Raw genomic sequence first — 19,188 nt, forward strand, 5'->3', positions numbered from 1 at the left:
GCAACCCATAAGCCATTCTACAGTACTTTTCTTTTCCTACCAGCTACCTAAAGTTGAAAAATGCTTCTCATGTCCAGAAAAAAATACGACTACCACTATTTATTTAACAGGATTCAATGTTTCAGTATATTTACTTTTGATGTTTTGTTGTTTAGTCGTTAAGTTGTGTCCAACTCTTTTGCGGCCCCCATGGACTATAACTCACCAGGCTCCTCTGTCCGTGGGACTTCCCAGGCAAGAATACTGGAGTGGGTTGCTACTTCCTTCTCCATAATATTTGCTTTAGATTTGTTTTAACATTAAAGAAATGAAACATTACAGGTAAAGCTACAAGTTTATTCAAGTTGACCGATGTGTCTTATTTACTCGTTTCAGCAGCTGCCTGGTCCCCCAAGGCATGAATGTAACACATGGATTTACCAACTGCGTGGTGAGAGTCATTGAGGTTGTGGCCAGTTTTCTGCATCACAAATTGTACTGTGGTGAGTATCTGATATGTCACTCAGCTACTTGTATTAAGAGTTTTTCTCAGCTACAAATGGAATTATTTGATCAAAAAGCAGAGAAATCTTCAATTTGAGTGAAGAGCTTCCCCAAACGGTGGAATCCATTTGCTCCCATCCAATGCCTCTTCTGAAAGACGAAGAAAACATAAGACACATTTGGCAACTCAACTACTTCACTTTTTAACTCTTCGTCAGTCCAGAGATGGATGGTTCTGCTTCAAAACAAACGCCTCAGATTTTCTGAAGATGGAACTGCAAATGAGAAACATAATTTCAAGAAAAAGCTCTTTCTTTCCAAACATAGCTGTTTCACCAAGCTGGGTATTCTATTTGTGCCACGACCTCTGGATTCTTCTGGGAACACACAGCTAGATGTTGCAGAAGGCTCACACACATCCTGGCCCAGCTCACTGAGAAGAAACTGCTGTGACCCTTCACACACATACGGGGTCTTCCCTGGAGAAGGGAATGTTACCCAGTCCATCATTCTTGCCTCAGAAATCCCACGGACAGAGGAGCTTGGCGGGCTACCGCCCAAGAAGTCGCAAAGAGTCAGACAAGATCTAATGACTAAATTACCACCACCATCGTATACAACGATACACCTCAGGGATGATTGTGCCATATGCTAAGTGAGCACAAAGAAAGGGCCAGACAAGCCAAGCACTGACACAATCACCAAACCAGCCTCAAAACTAAGTGTGATGCCATTTTATAGATGCAGAAATTGGGGCTCAAAATGCGTAAGTAATTTGTCTAAGATCATAAGGCCAGCAAGTCACGGAGCCAAACACGACAAAAGCAATTCATCCTAACTCCCAAATCAACAATACTGCATTTCAAACACCCACTGCGGGACAGACACTGCATTTAGTACAAGTGCATGTTACTTCCACAGGAAATATATTTATCTGGCCCAATCGACTCCATAGCAAGACCTTTTGACCAGTGTTTCTCTTACTGAGGTTCCAACAGTAAATGAAGTTTATGGAGAAAGCTCTGTGATCCAAGAATTCGCTGTCTGCTTATCACTTACACAGAGTGAGGAGGTATTTTCTCCTGTCGAGAGCTTTGAGCTGGGCATCAGAAATGCTGGGCGAAAACACTCAGGTATGAAATACAGATCCCTGAAATCTGACTGCCTGTGGCCTTTAAAGTTAAACAGCTGTGCTGAGACACAGAAAGGAAAGCGAGATAGAAAGAGTCATTTATCTCCTGCAAAATGCACTGCAAGCTGGTGGTGTTGCTTGGGAGCCACGATTCTAAAAGGCCTCGGCGATTCCCAGAACTGGCTGCCCTGATGACCACGACTCAAAACCCAGAATCGATCGGTTAGCGGGACACAAGATGAATTCTAAAACGTAATATGAGCGAGAAACCGGTCTCTTCCCTTTTCCCCCGTGCAAACCTGTCACTTTTAAGGTAACTTAGCTGGAACCCAACAGATCCGAACATGACAGCTCAGTCCTGGCAAGAGAGACAGAGCAAATATTTTTTAAACACATCAAACTTTCTTCATTTCATGGAAGTCACTACAGATTCTGTCAAATGATCCATCCCGTCATCCAACTGGGCCCAGAGGATGATATTTTCCCTACTAGGATCAAGTACCCAGTGGAGAGTCAGCACTTTTACGCTTTTTAACAACAAAAGAAAGCAAGAAGAAACTGGAGCCCTGAAGGGATCTTCAAGATGTTCTACTTAATGACCCTCCATTCTAGAAGTCAGGAAACTGAAGTACAAGAGACTGACAATCTGAACCAATGATTCCCTTCTTTTCCTAAAACCTCTGCTTTGAACTTCATCTGCAATTCTGTTTCACTTTTGATTTCAAAACAACAATGTTTTAAAACAGATTTCATAGTCATTAAGGGATCTTTCTGTAAATGACTTAATTGATTTCACAATGTAAGGCACAGACAACCTGGCTATTGGTAATTTTTACAATTCTAACTAACATTTCAAAAGAACTTTAGAGTTTGTATAGCACTGTCACAGAACTGGGAAGTAAGAATCATTTTTCCCACTTAACAATGGAAAACTCAGAGTTAGTGAAGTATATTATGTATTAAAACTATTAACATGTATTTCCAGCAAAAGGCAAGAAAACAAATGTTATTTTAGTAGCATATATAGACACAATAACATTGTTTTCTTGCCTTTTGCTGGAAATACATGTTAATAGTTTTAATACACAATATACTTCACTGACTCGGAGCTTTCCATTGTTAAGTAGCACATATAGATACTTTTTCCCTAAAATGATGTAAAAGACAATGCCGAGAATTTTGTATTTCACATGTACAATTGCTTGGATGATCTAAAATTATAACACTTTTACAATTAAATAAGACAATATACAACATCTAGTCTACTCCCTCATTTAAAGTTACTTGTATTTCACTTTTAGAACTACATATTTAAGTGTTTTAAACTGTAAAAGCTGTAATATGCACACACCTGGATAAAGCTATTTGAGCTGACTCTTTACCAGCTGAGCCACAAGGGAAGCCCAAGAATACTGGAGTGGGTAGCCTATCCCTTCTCCAGGGGATCTTCCCGACCCAGGAATTGAACCAGGATGTGCTGCACTGCAGGCAGATTCTTTACCAACTGAGCTATCAGGGAAGACTGATACTAATTTATAAATCAAGAGAAATAAAAATACAGACGGTTCACCAAAGCAAACTTAAGTTCACAACAGATTTATTAATTGCAGTCATAAACTGGAAAGAGTCCAGATGTCCATCAACAAGATGCACAGAACAGCAAACTGTGGTAGAAACATGCAATAAACCAGGACATAGGAAGAGAGACAACAGACAACATAAGCATGAGTAACATCATAGACAAATCTCACAGACACGAAGAAAGAAAATCCAGAAACATAAAGTACATATGGTATGATTCCATTTGTAGGAAGATCAAGAACAGGCAAAGCTCATCAATGGGCCGCAAAAATGAGAAGAGTGCTTCCCTCAGGGAGAGGGGAGTTTACAGATAAGGAAGGGGTGCAAGGGAATCCTCATGAGGGACCAGGAACAGTCTTTGCATCCATCCGCGTGGTTGTGACCTGCATCTCAGCACACATGTCATTGCTGAACAATGGAAGTGAGTTCACTTTATACACAAGCATGTTCTTGTGGTTGTTCAGTTGCTCAGTCTGACTCTTTGTAAGCCCATAGACTGCAGCACACCAGGCTTCCCTACCCTTCACCATCTCCCTGAGTTTGCTCAAACTCATGTCCATTGAGTCGGTGATGGCATCCAACCGTCTTGTCCTCTGTCATCCCCTTCTCCTCCTGCCTTAAATCTTTCCCAGCATCAGGGTCCTTTCCAATCAGTCAGTTCTTTGCATCAGGTGGCCAAAGTATTAGAGCTTCAGTTTCAGTATCAGTCCTTCCAATGAATATTCAGGGTTTATTTCCTTCAGGATGGACTGGTTGAATCTCCTTGCAGTCAGTCCAAGGGACTCTCAAGAGTCTTCTCCAACACCATAGTTCAAAAGCATCAATTCTTCAGCGCCCAGTTTTCTTTATGGTCCAACTCTCACCTGCATACGTCATACATGACTACTGGAAAAATCATAGCTTTGACTAGACGAACCTTTCTTGGCAAAGTAATGTCTCTGCTTTTGTATATGCGTCTAGGTTGGTCATAGCTTTTCTTCCAAGGACCATTTTAATTTCATGGCTGCAATCACCATTCACAGTGATTTTAGAGCTGAGGAGTTACTGGAGCCCAATAACAGGTACATCAGAGCAAAAATAAAACCCACAGCAGAAAAAGCCATAGTGACGACCAAACCCCATCCTTCTCAGGTTAAGCAAAACAGGGAATCCACAGAGAGAATAGGCTTAATTTACCAGTTCCTAGAGGTAACCAACCTCAAAGCCTGTGATCCTACAATGCTGCTAAAATCTATAAAAAATTCTAAGCAAGTCATCAAATAAGACCTTGTTATAAATGTGCCTGCTGAATTAAAAATGAAGCTATTTCAGGTACAAAGACCAGTGCCCAAAGGAATTCAAAATAACATGAGTTTCAGAAAGCCTGGCCCTAGAAACTTCGAAAACTGTAAGAAACAGCATTTGACCTTGACCCTGAATTGTTGCATTACTTGTGCTTACTTAAACAACCAAAAAAGCCCCATATCTTTACTAACAATTTTCTGTTCCAAATTAGCCTCAGGGTAATTCTACAGGTCAAATGTGTTCACTTTGCCCAACAAAACCTTCAGACTCAAACTCACACAGGAAAAATATAACAGGGAGAGGTGAGAGCCCAGAAGGTGGGGAGAGGAACAAGAGAGGGAACCAGGAAGGCAAGAGGGGGCACTGGGATCCAAAGCCCTGGGTGGGGAGCCCGGCCACCCAAGAAGACAGCAGGGAGGCCGGGTGCAGGGGGCGGGGGCGGGGGGCGATGACTGGAAAGAAGCAAAATCAGCAAGCCCACCAGGGGTACGGCCACAGAAGACCTTTTCTTCTAAAACCTAGGGACTGTGGAATCAATTCTGAGAAAGGAAAGGAATCCCACGAGGACTGTGGGCAAAGAAGTGACATAAAAAGATACCTGACAGTCTCTGATCTTGGGGCTCTTCCATCATCAGGTGGGACAGAACATGACTCACTGCACACAGTTTGTATACGGATCATATGAGATAACTAACAATTTGTATGTCCAATCCAGAGCCTGGCACAAACCTGGGTCTCAAGACATGTACCCTCTCTTCTCCTTGGTGAAGGGACTATTTGGGGGTAGGGCAGAAGGAGGAAGCTTAAGTAGAACAAGAGATCTTAAAAACCAGGGTATACTAGCTAAATCTACTTGTTAAACCACAGGACAGTCACGGAAGAAGGCAACCATCCCTATGTCTCATGCTCTGGGCTGCTGGGAGAAAGGTGCTCAGTCCAGCAAGGACACAAGGGCTCAGACTCTCAGTGGAAGACAGACCACTAGCCTCAAACTTGACAACCCACCTCTAGGCCCCAGGCTCAGGCAGGAACTCATCAACAAGCCCCACACAGCCCTGGGCTGTCGCTCATCTTCCATGGGTCAGAAGCACGTGTCTGTCCTATGACAAGTTAACTGTGAGCGTTTTTTAAAAGAAGGGCTTCCCAGGTGGTGCAGTGGTAAAGAATCCACCTGCCAATGCAAGAGATGGAAGAGAGGAGGGTTTGATCCCTGGATTGAGAAGATCCCTTGGAGCAGGAAATGGCAATCTGCTCCAATATTCTTGCCTAGAAAATTCCATGGACACAGGAGACTGGTGGTCTACAGTCCATGAGGTCACAAACAGTCACATACAACACACCCATGCACTTAGAGAAGGTCTATGTCCCCTATCTCTATGAACTCCACCAGTAGCTGATACAGGATGAATGCTCTAGGGAGATCCCTGAGGAAGGGAGGGGGAGAGGGATCACAGCGAGATGGGGAAGAGCTGCAGGGTAAAGGCTTGAATTGTCAGGGAGTCAGACCCACCCAAGGCCCACTCCTGCCATTCCCCAAAATGACCTGATTCCCTAGTTTTCCTAGGGAGATCAGAGTCATCAAAAGATCAAATGAGTAATGGATGAAAAGAGCTATAGTGTATGGTTCATAAAAAGCAGTGAGGAATGAAAGTTATTATAAGACAAAAGGGAGGGAAAGAAGAGAAGGGGACAGGCTCATGTTCTGCAAAGGTCACCCACTCCTGCGCCTGCTCCATACACACATCCCCTCACAGTGAACCAGCTACCCAGCAGGGACCTGCCTCCCCTGGCTTTCCTTCCATCAGTTACCCATTTACCCATTCTCACTTCAGGCAACCAAGTCAGCTCAACGGGGGCCGCTGGTATGTCTCCACGTGTAGCCACTCCTTGGCCATGGAGGCGGGCTGCAGACAGCAGGGGGGAGAAGCCATGCCAGGCCCCCAGCGGGGATGCCATCAAGCCTGCTGCTGCTGAATCACAGTGACAAGAACACCCTGATGGGTTCCAGAAGGAACTTCTGGGGCCAGGAGGCCATCTGGTAGGGCTGCTGTCCCAGTCCTGGGCAATCTGATGAAGCATGATGCCTGGCTGGGAACCTGATGTTCCACCCAGCCAACAAGACTTGAATCCCACATCCAAGCCTCCTATGACCTGGGGCCCAGTGCTGCTGTGGTCTCTCTTCCCACAAACACATGTCTCCAATAGGATAAAACAGCATCCAGTTCCAAAGAGGGGAAAACCCTGTGAAGTGTAATTTTTACAGGAAGGAGCAATGCTGACTTCTCTGTGCTAACTTCCCCAAGTGTTCTAAGATGGCGATGTGCTTGCCCTTCTTCTTTGTGGTCCTCAGCCCCTGTCTCAACCTCACCTGTCTGGACAGGATGGGTCAGAAGCCTTCCAATTCCTAAACCAACACCACCTTATGCCTCTCTATGACATGAGAGTTAAGGAATGCGATCAGGGTCGAGAGAAAATAAAAGTGTGTATGACCGGGGCAAAATGAAGAATGCATCTTCACACGTATCAGGAGTGGGGAAAGGGAAGTACAGATATTTAATAGGCAGGGTGAAGTAATAAACTAATAGCCGGTGACAGCAACAAGAGGAAGAGTTCCTAAAGAGTGGACAGAGCAAATTCAGCCTGTTCCTGGATGGAGTGGGAATGGCGCTGCATGAATTACCCATTGCACATGGAAGCAGGGATAGGTGAACTCCCTGGTTCATTTACAAAGCAGCCCCATCAGAGGTCACCATATTCTTATGCTGGCCATATAAGATTGAAGGTTATATCTATGGACAAACCAGAGTCCCTCTGTCTGGCGAAGGAAGCCTGGATCACCACTGACTTAACTCCACAGACATTAACCCCAGTACAACACCCCAGGCCTTCTGTGGCTGTCCTGGCTACATGGCCATCATTGGAGTTATCCTTTATCCTTGGGGTAATGGGCTCAGCTCAGAGATCCGGCCCCAGTGGTACAAGGTGCCGACATAGCAAAGCAGGAGAACTTAGTCAATGAGAAGGCAAACACGCTCTGCCTTGCTCATGGAGAAGCAGCTTGTTGCCACCTGCCTGCCAGCATGGGGGGTACCCTAGTCCAACACAGGATTTTATGATGATCAGGTAAGAGGCCATCTGGAGCAGGAGGAAGCCTTGCCCCACTTACTCCACTGCAGAGAGTAATGGGATGGTGCACAGTCAGTACCCACTTGACGTTAGGCAGAGGTGGTCTGAGTTTGCAACTTGGCTTCACCACTCACTAGGTATGTGCTTCAGACTGAGACCTCTAGCACTCAGCTTTCTCAGCTAGAAAAGGAGAAAAATAAGAGTACTCTCCTCAAGTGACTTTTAGAGAAGATGAGAACAATGGAGCTATCTAAATGGTAGCTGCTTTACTATGACTGTTACTATCACTGTTGTGGTGATAGTTGATGTAACAGGGTTACATCAAGTTACATTCTAAGCTGCACTGTCTTTGACCCCACAGATTCACTGGTCACATACATGATGCAGTTCCCCAGCTTGTTTCTGGACAAAAAGCATCATCATCCCCAGTGATCAACAAAAATTATCCCTGGTCTCTGGATACCTGGAAACCGCTATGAACCCGTAGATTGGAGGGGAAAGAGCTGGGGTGGCAGAGGGGGTGGATGAGGGAATGACAATTTGACACTGGCAAGCTGACACAAATGGCCCTTCCAAGACACTGAAACCTCACAAGACACCTTCTGCAGAAGCACTGGAATAGTGTGGACAGGAACACCCGGGAGTAATCTAGGAAGAAAAGGAAACCGACGCTGCATGTTACACGGAGCTGGATCCTGGAGTCTCCTTCAGAGTGTATTTCGAATCTTTCATTTCCTCTCAATGTGCAGAGCACAGATGTTGAAGAAAAAAACCTTAAAACGTTTAGGTTATTGAACACTCCGGGTGACTGCTGAACCAGATTTTAAGAGGGCAATAGCAGCCAGAAAATTACAGCTACAAGGTGAAAAATCAAGAGCTGAAACAAACTCAGTTCACTACACAAAGTAGAACTTGTTCATTTTTTAGAGCAAAATCAAGTGACAAGCAAATGACTCCGGTTCCCTAATCCCTCTGGGATTTGCCTTAATTCCCCCAGAATCCCTGAGATGCTCAGTGTAACTGATTTGCTTACAATTAAGCAGCATTAGAAGACTGAGGGTCTCCAGGCCCAGCAGTCAGGTGTCAGGGGGAGCATGATCCACTGATCAATAGACTGATCGATATACAAAGATGGACATCTTTAGTATCACAAGCCAAATCCCAACAGTGCTGTGAGACACTGGAACACTTTTCTCTTCTGGGCTACTGAATTGAAGTCCTGGATGAGTAAATGAAGGAGTAAGATGAAAGAATAGGCCATAATTATGTGGCAGGAAGAATTCTACCACCCTAACAAACATTCACTGATCCTTATCAATGACAAGTGCCACAGGAAGGGCTGTTTGGTTTTGTTCTCATAAACATCCCACATGGTAAGTGATTTTATTCTCCCCACTTTACAACAGAGAAGAATGAGGGATGCAAAGGAGTTAACTGATTTGTCTCAAGTTCCATTAACTTAGGGGAGAGCACGATCTAGGGTTGGGACCTTGAGCTACCTCGATCTTACTGCCCTTCTTCTTAACCAGCATGCACATAACCTTGGACAACCTCTTCAGAGTTGATATAGATGAATGAGTTCTGCTAAATATGTAAGGCACCTCTGAGGTTCATTCCAGGTAATATTCTTACTGCTGAACTCTCTTCTAGTGAAAGTGGAAAACAGTTGAATTGAAGGTTCACTATACATACAAATCTGACCTTTCTTTTAAATGTTTAAATGACGTGTTCAGAATTCAATGATGACACCCCCATCCCAGGGCAGGAAGACTCATCCCAAGGCTTGAAAAGAGCAAGCAGGAGCAGAGCCCTATCTTGGGACCCCAGAGTCGTGTTGCTCATGGTAACACAGGGGTTCTGGAGCCCCACAATGGGAAGCTGGGATGTGCTGCCTTACACGGCAGATTGGCAGGGAAGACACAGGGAACGTGGAGGCATCCTTCACCCACTACAAATCCCTGCCCTGGAGACACCTGTCTCTCCAGAGGTGAGCCCTGATGAGCACGCAACAGCCAGGAACTGAGTCTATGCTATTAGAACCTGGGCCTAAATACACACTCTGCTTTGGTCCCAAAGTTACAGCAATAAAATTCCCACTACATTTTCCCCCCCTTCCTATTATTTTGAGAATGTTCAAACATATAAAATTGGAAGAAGTTTTAGAGTGAACACCTACATGCCCACCACCTCAAAGCTCTCCTTGACATCACCAAGGCAGATGCACAGGTCAGGCAAGACAGAGGTGAAGAAAGGGGAAGCCACAGCATCAGGTCATCGCCAACTTATCATCAGACACGTCCACCCCGTGTCTGAAGCTGAGCACCAGCAATCTGACGGGACTGGCTCCGTTGCTCAGGGGCACTTCCTGGATGGCCACAGAGAATTTCAGCCAACCATATCATCTCATCACCTTCAATGCAGAGAAAGCCCAGTAGGTCTTCTACTTTATACCCACAGATTTACTTTCACTGCTTGAACTGAAGAGGAGTTTGGGCTCACCCAGTGAAACCTAATCTTTTACTGTACACTTGAGGCAAATAAGATTTCAAGAGGTTAAATGCCATATAGAATCACATATGGATTCCATAACCGGGAGGAATTAAAACTCTCCGATAAGATGCCTGGAGTATTTCCTAAAATACAAATTGGCCTGATGGCAGATAAAAACTAACCCCACAGGAGGGAAATGCTTTGCAACAGGTTTTAATGAGCAAAATCCAACTGTATTCTGTCACTCTTTCAAAAGTCTGGGAGGGAATTCCTTGGTGGTACAGTGGGGAGGACTTGGCACTTTCACTGCCATGGGCCCAGGTTCAATTCCTGGTCGGAGAACTACAATTCTGCAAGCAGAGCAGTGGCCAAAAGTCAATGAATGAATGAACAAACCAACAAACAAATAAGAGTCTGGGAAACACTCACATTGTAGCAATGATCTTTTAATGCTAAATAGGGTTCCTTAGTCAAAATTCAAAAAAGACCGTTCTTCTAGGTGACAATGTAAAAAGGTTTTCACAACATTTATTACATGATAATACGAAGTATAAAAACCCTGTCAGCCTCTGCTTATGTCTTATCTTAATTCTGCCCCTAGAAGATTCTTTCAGTCTCATCTGACAACACATAATGGATCTCTGGGCCTCCCAGGTGGCTCAGTGGTAAAGAATCCAACCTGTCAAGGCAGGAGATGCAAGAGATGTGGGTTCGATCCCTGGATAGGGAAGATACCCTGCAGGACGAAACTTCGACCCACTCCAATATTCTTGCCTGGAAAATTCCATGGACAGGGGAAGCTGGCAGGTTATAGTCCATTGGGTCACAAAGAGTCACACGTGACTGTACATGCAGACAATGAATATCAAAACCATTAGTGCATTCCAATCATGAGGATACACGGCAGAAACCTAAATAGTGTGATAAAACCCACTGGCATCGGCATGCGGTAACTGCCACGACTGCCGAAGAGTGAACCCAGTCTCCAGAAGGAATGCCACGCTGATGGCGTTTCCAGCCACATGTTCTCCTCTCCTCTTCCATCTCTAAATAACACCAGTCTATGCCTTCTTTTAAGGCTTATGAAAATCACTGCAACTGATCTGGGCTCACCTAGAGATGAAAATTACTTTGTCAATAGCAGAAAACAATACTTTCCACATAGATGACAACAAAGGCAAGCCTCTTCATTGACCCCTACATCGTTTTCTTTTATGTGGAGGATTTCTCCAAAGCTTTGAAGACAAAGGACAAGGCTCCAGGAAAAGCACCATGGCGAGAAAGTCAAAGGCAGACCGCATCTTCTGCCCTCAAGGACTGACTCCAACACTGGTATCTTTGATCAACGTCTTTGAAGGGTTTTGTTTGTGGGCCCCCAGTTTGACAAAAGCTTTGAAGAGTGGTGTCTGTGCCAATTTGGGGGGCTCAATAAAAGCTGTTCATTGGAAACCCTGGAGAATGACAATTACAGCAAACAATCTGTCTTTGACGCCTTAGGTCACTGAAACTCTCATATTAAAAGCTGGTTTTCTAACGGACCATTTAAAAATAGCAGTCCATATTTTCTTCAGTTGGCGATAAGAAGAAACCACTTATTAATATACAGCAACTGGGGTGATTCACTACAAAGTCAGACTTAAGTAGAAAAAGCCAATACCAAACAAAAGGTGATTTATTGTATGAGTCTGTTCATATAACATTTTGAAAATGTTCAAAACTTTAGAAATGGAGCTGTATTAGAGGTGGATAGGGATTGGAGGCTAAGAGAAAGTAGGTGTGGGGATAAAAGGGCAGTACCTTGTGGGGATCCTTGTGGGGTTGCAACTGCTGAATGTGGTGGTGGATACATAAACCTACAAAGGTGATAAAATCATGGAGGATGTTAATATGCACACACACTAGTGCACATTGTGCACACACATGCATGCACATACACACAAATGAATACAAGAAAATCTTATCACTAAATGTGACAGGGGATTGTTATCAATGTCAATGTCCTGGGTGTACAATTACACATTAATTCTGCAAAATGTCACCAATGGAAGAAACTACAAATGCATGAAGTATCAGTTACCTCAAAATTTTTTATTTAAAAACATCAGCTGTACCTCTAAGTCCTAGAAGGGGGAAAAAAAGTCTTTTTGCCCCCTTTGCTAAAGGCAAAGAAGGAATCATCGAAGAGTCTATGGCAGCAAAAAAGGACAAGAGCAACTGTCAGCAAAATAAAATATGATGACCGGAGGACATGCTAAAATTTAAGAAAAGGATTTCCTTCTCAGTCTAGCACTCATATCAACTCATTAGGAGTTGACATCACTCATATCAACGAATTCAATTTCGCATCCTTACCTTGAGGCACAACTTTTCATTCAGAAACAAGCATAGAATGTTTCCTCCTCTATTATCTCACCGTCTTTAGTAACATGACAAAGCGATCATGCATGATTTTATGGATTGATGTACAAGTCAGAAAACCTCAGTGTCGTTCCAAAGTTCATGAAATTTTAAAAGGTGATGTGGGACTTCCCTGGTGATCGAGTCTTTGCCTTCCAATGCAAGCGGTGCTGGTTTGATCCCTGATTGGGATGCTGGGATGCCAAATATCTTGCAGCCAAAAAAAAACAAAATGTAGAAACAAAATAATATTCAAAAAAGTTCAATAAAGACTTCAAAAATGGTTCACATTTTTTTTTAAATGATACGCTAGCTAAGAAATGATGTGCTCTATTGATCAAAACTAATGACATAAGACAAGCTGTTGTTGGGTTCAGGTCATTAGTTCTTATAACTATTTCAATGTGCCTGCCATTCACCAGCTTCCCATTCTTAACTTATTTCCCTTATTTAAAACAACAAACAAACAAAACAAGAGTCTTGATCAGTGACCACTTCATTGGTTGATAAGCAAACTCCTAGCAACCAAAACTATGGATTCCTTAACCAGGGCTTCAAGCAAGAAGCTCTGCTTTCATCAGATGTATACACAGCAGAGCTATGGGAAGAAGTATAATTTTATTTCATGATGACTCTGATTTTTCCTTGTGATATTCCATGATTTAAGATAAAAGGTAATTTTAAATCAAACCTGGTTTGAATCTCAGGTCTGTGATTCAGATAACACTGTAACATGAGCTATTTAATAATTTTCCCTGTGTCTCAATTTCCACATTCCTACAAAATTATCATATGGATTACAGTGAGACAATGCCCCGAAGGCCTTAATGCCTGGCACATAGTGGGTGCATAATAAATAATCAATTCTGATGATCAACAATTCCCAAGCATCTTTAAACATTCAAAACGTTAATACTGGAAATTCCCTGCCCATCCAGTGGTTGGGGCTCAACACTTTCACTGCTTAGGGCCCAGAGAACTAAGATCCCAGGAGCTCTGAGGCTCATGTTAAAATATACTTAATTATTTTGCAAAAGAAAACTATTGCTCTTTCTGAGAGTCTCCACTTCAAGTTTTTAAAAAACCAACCCTTAAGCAGCTTAAAGTCATAAGACACCACCATAAAAATTTCAGTGTTAGTTCAGAAAATTTTTTGTCTCTACTTCCTTATTTTCTCATTATGACCTGCATATACAAAACAATAAAAGTCATGTTTGCTAAACCAGGAAAAGGAAAGAATAGTCTTTACTCTTAAATTTATTGGTGAGCAGTTTATTAAAAGGAAGTGTGTAATGAGCTAGTCTATCATGCAAAATATACGTACCATGGTTGTTATCTTTAAAATTGAATTTATAGTCGGATCCAATTACACACAACAGCATCATAATTAAAGTTAAGGCTATTTTACTAGTATAAACGAGGCATTAGGGTGCCGCAACTCAGCTAACCCCAACTGGCATCTGATGACATGCTTTCAACAGAAGCCACGTAGTGTATTAGAGAGCATCTTAACTCAAAGTGCTAAAAGTGAGTAAAACTTCATTTATCTGTTTCCAAAATGAGACAGAATACCTCATCTCATAGGGAAGACAAAAAATGTCTTTTTCTATACCACACTGAGAAAACACCTGACAGATCAAAGCTAATTTGGTTTACTACCCATGACAATATAATCTTTTTATTACAAATACTATATTATTATAGGTTGGATTTTTCCCACTCAGTGGCCAATTTGTATTCATTTCCAGGAATAAATTTAACTGTAGAAGCACTGCTAAAGTTGCATATCCTTTGAAAAGAAATAAAAGGAGTTGGTGATATTGCTAGTAAAAATGGACGGAAATACACTTACTCCTTCAACTCTCTTCTCATGAACTTTCTGAAGGAGCTTCTGGTAGCAGTGTGCCACCTATTGTTAAAAAACGAGCTTCTGTATTTGAAGATTTCCTATTTCTTTCCATAGGGAAGCAAAGCGTCCTACTGTCTTTTTCAAGATAATGAGTGTTTATTTTCCTTCATTCTTTCCTGTCACTTCCAACACCCGAAGTACAAATGGTCTACAGAGAAACTAACCTTTTAAAAAATGCATTACAACCCATTTCAAGTATGAATCAGTTTAACTCCGTGGCTATCATACAGGGGTGATCTTTTTCCCGGAGGAATCTGTCAATGTCTGGAGAGACTCACAGGATCCCTGAGGTGCAGAGATGCTGGTAGGAAGAAGCTGGGGATGCTGGTAAAGCATCCTGAACTGCGCAGGACACCCCCTCACAAGGGAGAATTACCCAGCCCCAATACCCACAGCACTGATGTTGAGACCCCCAGATTTAATTAAAACCAGTATATCCTTTCTTCCAAAGGCAAAAGAAAGCCATATATGATGGCAGAACAAAAAATAAAAAAGCCAATTTCACAAACCCAACATTCAACAGCAATGTAGTGATTAATAGTGGTTAAAATATTAGGAATTACATTATTCTTGTCAAGACTAGTATAAAGATATGATAACAACCCCCAAGAGCGATTTATAATTCAAATGCTCATTAAAACAAACAAACAAACACACACTAAAGCACATGTTGGCCTACTGGTCCAAAACCCATGTAAGGAAGAAGACCTCAACTTGACTTTGTGACTGGTCTCCCAAGCTGACTCTTGCATCCCTTGACATGTAATAAGGGTTCTCAATTTTCAAGCCATACTTAAGAACCATCCGTGTCAGTGTGGCATGTTGGGGCACGGTGTATGGCATGTCTACCACAGTTGGTCGTCTCTACTCCCATTCATGGCAGGCATCATTAACTGATCAAAGTCTCAATTCTTCTTATGTGGTGCTCCAGTCCACGGAACTGGCGTGGGAGATGCACATCTGACATCCATGATGAGATATGATTTCAGGAGGACTGAGTTCAAGTCTTGCCTTGGTCACTGAAGAGCTGCATGAACTGAAAGTCACATAAGCTCTCTGGGTCTATTTCCTTTAATTATATAACATTCCTTAAGGAATCTTTAAAGAATCTTTTATTTGAATTTTAAATAAGATGTTACAATATAGCATTTCTGGAGTAATTAAGGTATTTTGCACTTCAACTGCAGAACTGCTAAATACTAAATGACTAAGGCTATGCAGATAGAGTAAAGAAGACTAGACACGCAGAAAAGGAGAGTAGCATGGGAACTGACCAGAAAATAAATGTCCAATGGAAAAAGGGCATTATTTTCTAAAAAAAATAAAGGAACAGCATTCAGTAATGGAGAAAACTCACTGGAATTAGATTCTTAAGACCTTACTTTGAGTAATCACGTCATAGAACAGTAATATGTCTGTGACTCTATAAGATAAATAATTTAATCTCTCTGAGGTTTATTGTCCATATAGACAAAAAGGGCTAATTGCAATTGCCCATCCCTTGTCACAAGACTTTCTTTAAATTAATTACTGAACCTTCAAAAGGTCACGAAGAGCAGCATGATTGAGTAATTTATGGATGATCCAAACTACGAAACATTACAGAGCTGCAAAGTGAATGAGTTGAAGTTGCTTGCAACAGACTGGAGAGATGTTCATAATATATATATGCTGCTGTGCTTAGCCACTCAATTGTGTCTGACTCTTTGCGACCCCATAGACTGCGGCCTGCCAGGCTCCTCTGCCCATGGGCATGCTCCAGGCAAGAATACTGAGTGGGCTGCCATGCCTTCTTCCAGGGGATCTTCCAAACCCAGGGATCGAAGCCAGGTCTCCCACATTGCCGGCTGATTCTTTACCGTCTGAACTACCAGGGAAGCCCACATATGTATATAAAGCTAGTTGCAGAGAGATGTGTATACAACAATCCCATATTCATAAGAAATAAGGAAATGAATCAAAGATATGTGAACATGTGTGTGTGCAGGCTATTAAAAAAAAAAAAAAAAAAACAGTGTGAAAGACACATTCCAAAATGTTTAGCACTGAGATTGGGGGAAGAAGGGTGGTAAAAAGAAAACTGAAATTGTGGGTTACACCGTGGGATTCACTTCAGATTTGTTCTTTGGGCTAGTTCTTATGCTGTAGCTTAAAAAGATAAATGTTTTTAATTGTCAATTATCTTCAACAATTCTTGAAAAGTCAGTCAGTGGCTGGCAGGAGCTGGGGGGAGTAGGAAATGGAGAATGAATGCTTAATGGGTATGGAGTTTCCATTTGTGGTGATGAAAAAGTTCTGGAACTAGATAATGGTGCTGGCTGCACCACACCATGAATGAACTAAGCCCCTGAACTGCACAATTTTAAATTGTTTAAATGATAAATTTTATCTTAAATATATTTTTCAATTTAAAAACTCTTCTAGGTATTTTGGGGTGGGGGGGGTGTGGTGCACAATGCACCTTGCAGGATCTTAGTTCACTGACCAGGGATTGAGCCTACACCCTCGGTGAAAGCGTGGAGTCCTAACTGTTCGACTGTCCAGGAATGGAATTTCCACAATTTAAAAATTCATGATCTTCACATTCGGTGGAAGTAGAGAGACTGTGGTCACTAGAACCTCCACCAGCTGATACTGAAGCAACCAAGGAAACAGTTACAGGAGGAAAGGAACTTTGTAAGTTCTTCTAAGAACAGAAAGAGGTGGAAACCCAGGTGAGCCCAGAGGGATATTTAGATATTTGCTTACCCATAACTCACAGTAAGCCCAATCCCAGGCTCTACAACACCCGAAGATCCACCAAGAGTCTCCCCTTAAGCTTCCTTGGTTTAATACTTGTCAATTCTGCCCCAGGTTCTCTGCCAACCCCCTGCCAGATACTGTTCAAACAACCCAAGGCTTTTAACCTCAGCAAGATCCCTTTGTGAGGCTTGAAGCACTATTCAAACCAAGAACATGAGAAGTAAAAGAAATTATTATAATTACGTATGTTCTTTACTTTTAAAAGGTCTCACCTGTCATATTACTGTAGCTCCCTGAGTAAAATATTACAAAACTCTCAGGTCTACTTTAACATGAACTTCTTAAAGCTCTTTCAAACTGAGCTTTGAAGCTGTAAATAGAAAACCAAAATAAAGGAAGTAAAATTCTGTAAGACTCCAAAGAGTCGGAGCATTCTAAGATACACTCTGAAAACCACCAGACCTGGGCAAGAATCCTGTTGTTTTTAGAAAGATGAGAGCATCTCCATCTATACCATGAAAACAAGGAAGAGGTTAACTTCAAAAGGCTGATGGGTAAGTTGCAATGAGATGATCAAAAAATCTGTGAATCTCAGAAAAGTCGGGGGGTGGAGGGCGGTGCAGAACAAAAACCCAGCAGAGAAGAACAATAAAAACAGTTCAGTTGTCCACTGAAAGCTTTTCATCTTACTACTCTCATTCCCTAGGTGCTCAGGTCAGTATAGACCAGAGAGTTTAGCAGTCTTTTAAGGGCCCTAAACATGGGTCTGGGCACAACAGACAAGGAAAGCCTTGTTACCAAAACTGAGACCTGTACAGTAACTGTGCTCTCCTTCCAATGAAATGAAAATAAGGAAAAGCTAAATCATAGCCATCTTTAAAAAAAGAAATCCATATCTCTATACACCAGCAATTCTCCAGCTTCACGAGAAAAATTAATGCAAATATTTGATTCGGTCAGCAAAGGGGGAAAAAGACTAGAACAAATGGAGTATTTAATCTGAAGAGTGTCAGATATGCATAAGGTAGATATGGGCTTCCCTGGTGGCTCAGACGGTAAATAATCTGCCTAGAATGCAGGAGACCTGGGTTTGATCATTGGGTTGGGAAGATCCCCTGGAGAAGCAAATGGAAACCCTTCTCCAGTATCCTTGCCTGGAGAATTCCATGAACAGAAGAGCCTGGTGGCCTACAGTTCATGGGATCGCAAAGAGTCGGACATGACCAAGCAACTAACCACTAAAGTCGATATACCTACGGCTGTTTTGGAAACCAGAAATACAGCAAGTCCCTCTCCACTGCTCTGACATTATTCCCCTTCTCTACACATCCCTCATCCTAGATTGTTAGGATATGTGGTTCTCCATAGAGTAATACTCTGACCTGGCAGCTGGTTTAAACCTCAGGTAAGTACTGCCCACTGGGAATGATTATATACAGGACAAGACCGGTTTACGTCTTACCAATGTCTGTCCACTAAGAATAGCTCTTGATAAGTCTACACATTTTTAATGCCACACAATTATGTGTGTATACATATATAAATACACACACACATATATACATATAATATATAGTACACTAGTACAGTCCTCCTAGCAGGGCAAGCTAAAAAACACACACACACAACAGAGCAATTTAGTTTTTCAACTGTTACCCAAGGTTGTGGCCCCATCTTATACTCTCTGTACAGCACGCTTCGAAGACAATCCACCATGACTGACCCTCAAGCAACGTCAAAATAATCCTCATGACAGTCCTTTGGAACTGACCAGAACAAGAGAAAGTCAGATCTCTTGGAAAAGCACAGTGGGCAACATGTAAAATGCTCCTGTTCAAAAGTTATTTTTAGAAAATGGTGGCAGCAGAGAGAGAAAACAGAATATTTAGTATTTTCTTTTAAACATCTTAAAAAAAAGGCTGTTAACACAGATGGTTTTATTAAACTCTCTAAAATCAAGTCCCAAAATCATCAGAAATGTTCCCATCACCCAAAAATATAGCCTCAATTGTATCAGTACTACATTTACTACCAAGTGTTGTGT

General features: G+C 42.3%; 1 protein-coding gene and 1 non-coding gene across 4 annotated transcripts in view; one reads left to right on the forward strand and one right to left on the reverse strand.

The window, feature by feature from the left end:
* PTPRG (protein tyrosine phosphatase receptor type G) overlaps positions 1–19,188 on the reverse strand; it is a 755,472-nt gene that overhangs the window by 443,246 nt on the left and 293,038 nt on the right. The gene's annotated exons all lie outside the window — the stretch shown is intronic.
* On the forward strand, positions 10,366–10,438 carry TRNAE-UUC (transfer RNA glutamic acid (anticodon UUC)). Its single transcript has one exon. It is a non-coding gene; the product is annotated as a tRNA-Glu (tRNA).

This window comes from Muntiacus reevesi, chromosome 4 (assembly GCF_963930625.1).
Source record: "Muntiacus reevesi chromosome 4, mMunRee1.1, whole genome shotgun sequence".
In the NCBI taxonomy this organism is placed as follows: domain Eukaryota; kingdom Metazoa; phylum Chordata; class Mammalia; order Artiodactyla; family Cervidae; genus Muntiacus; species Muntiacus reevesi.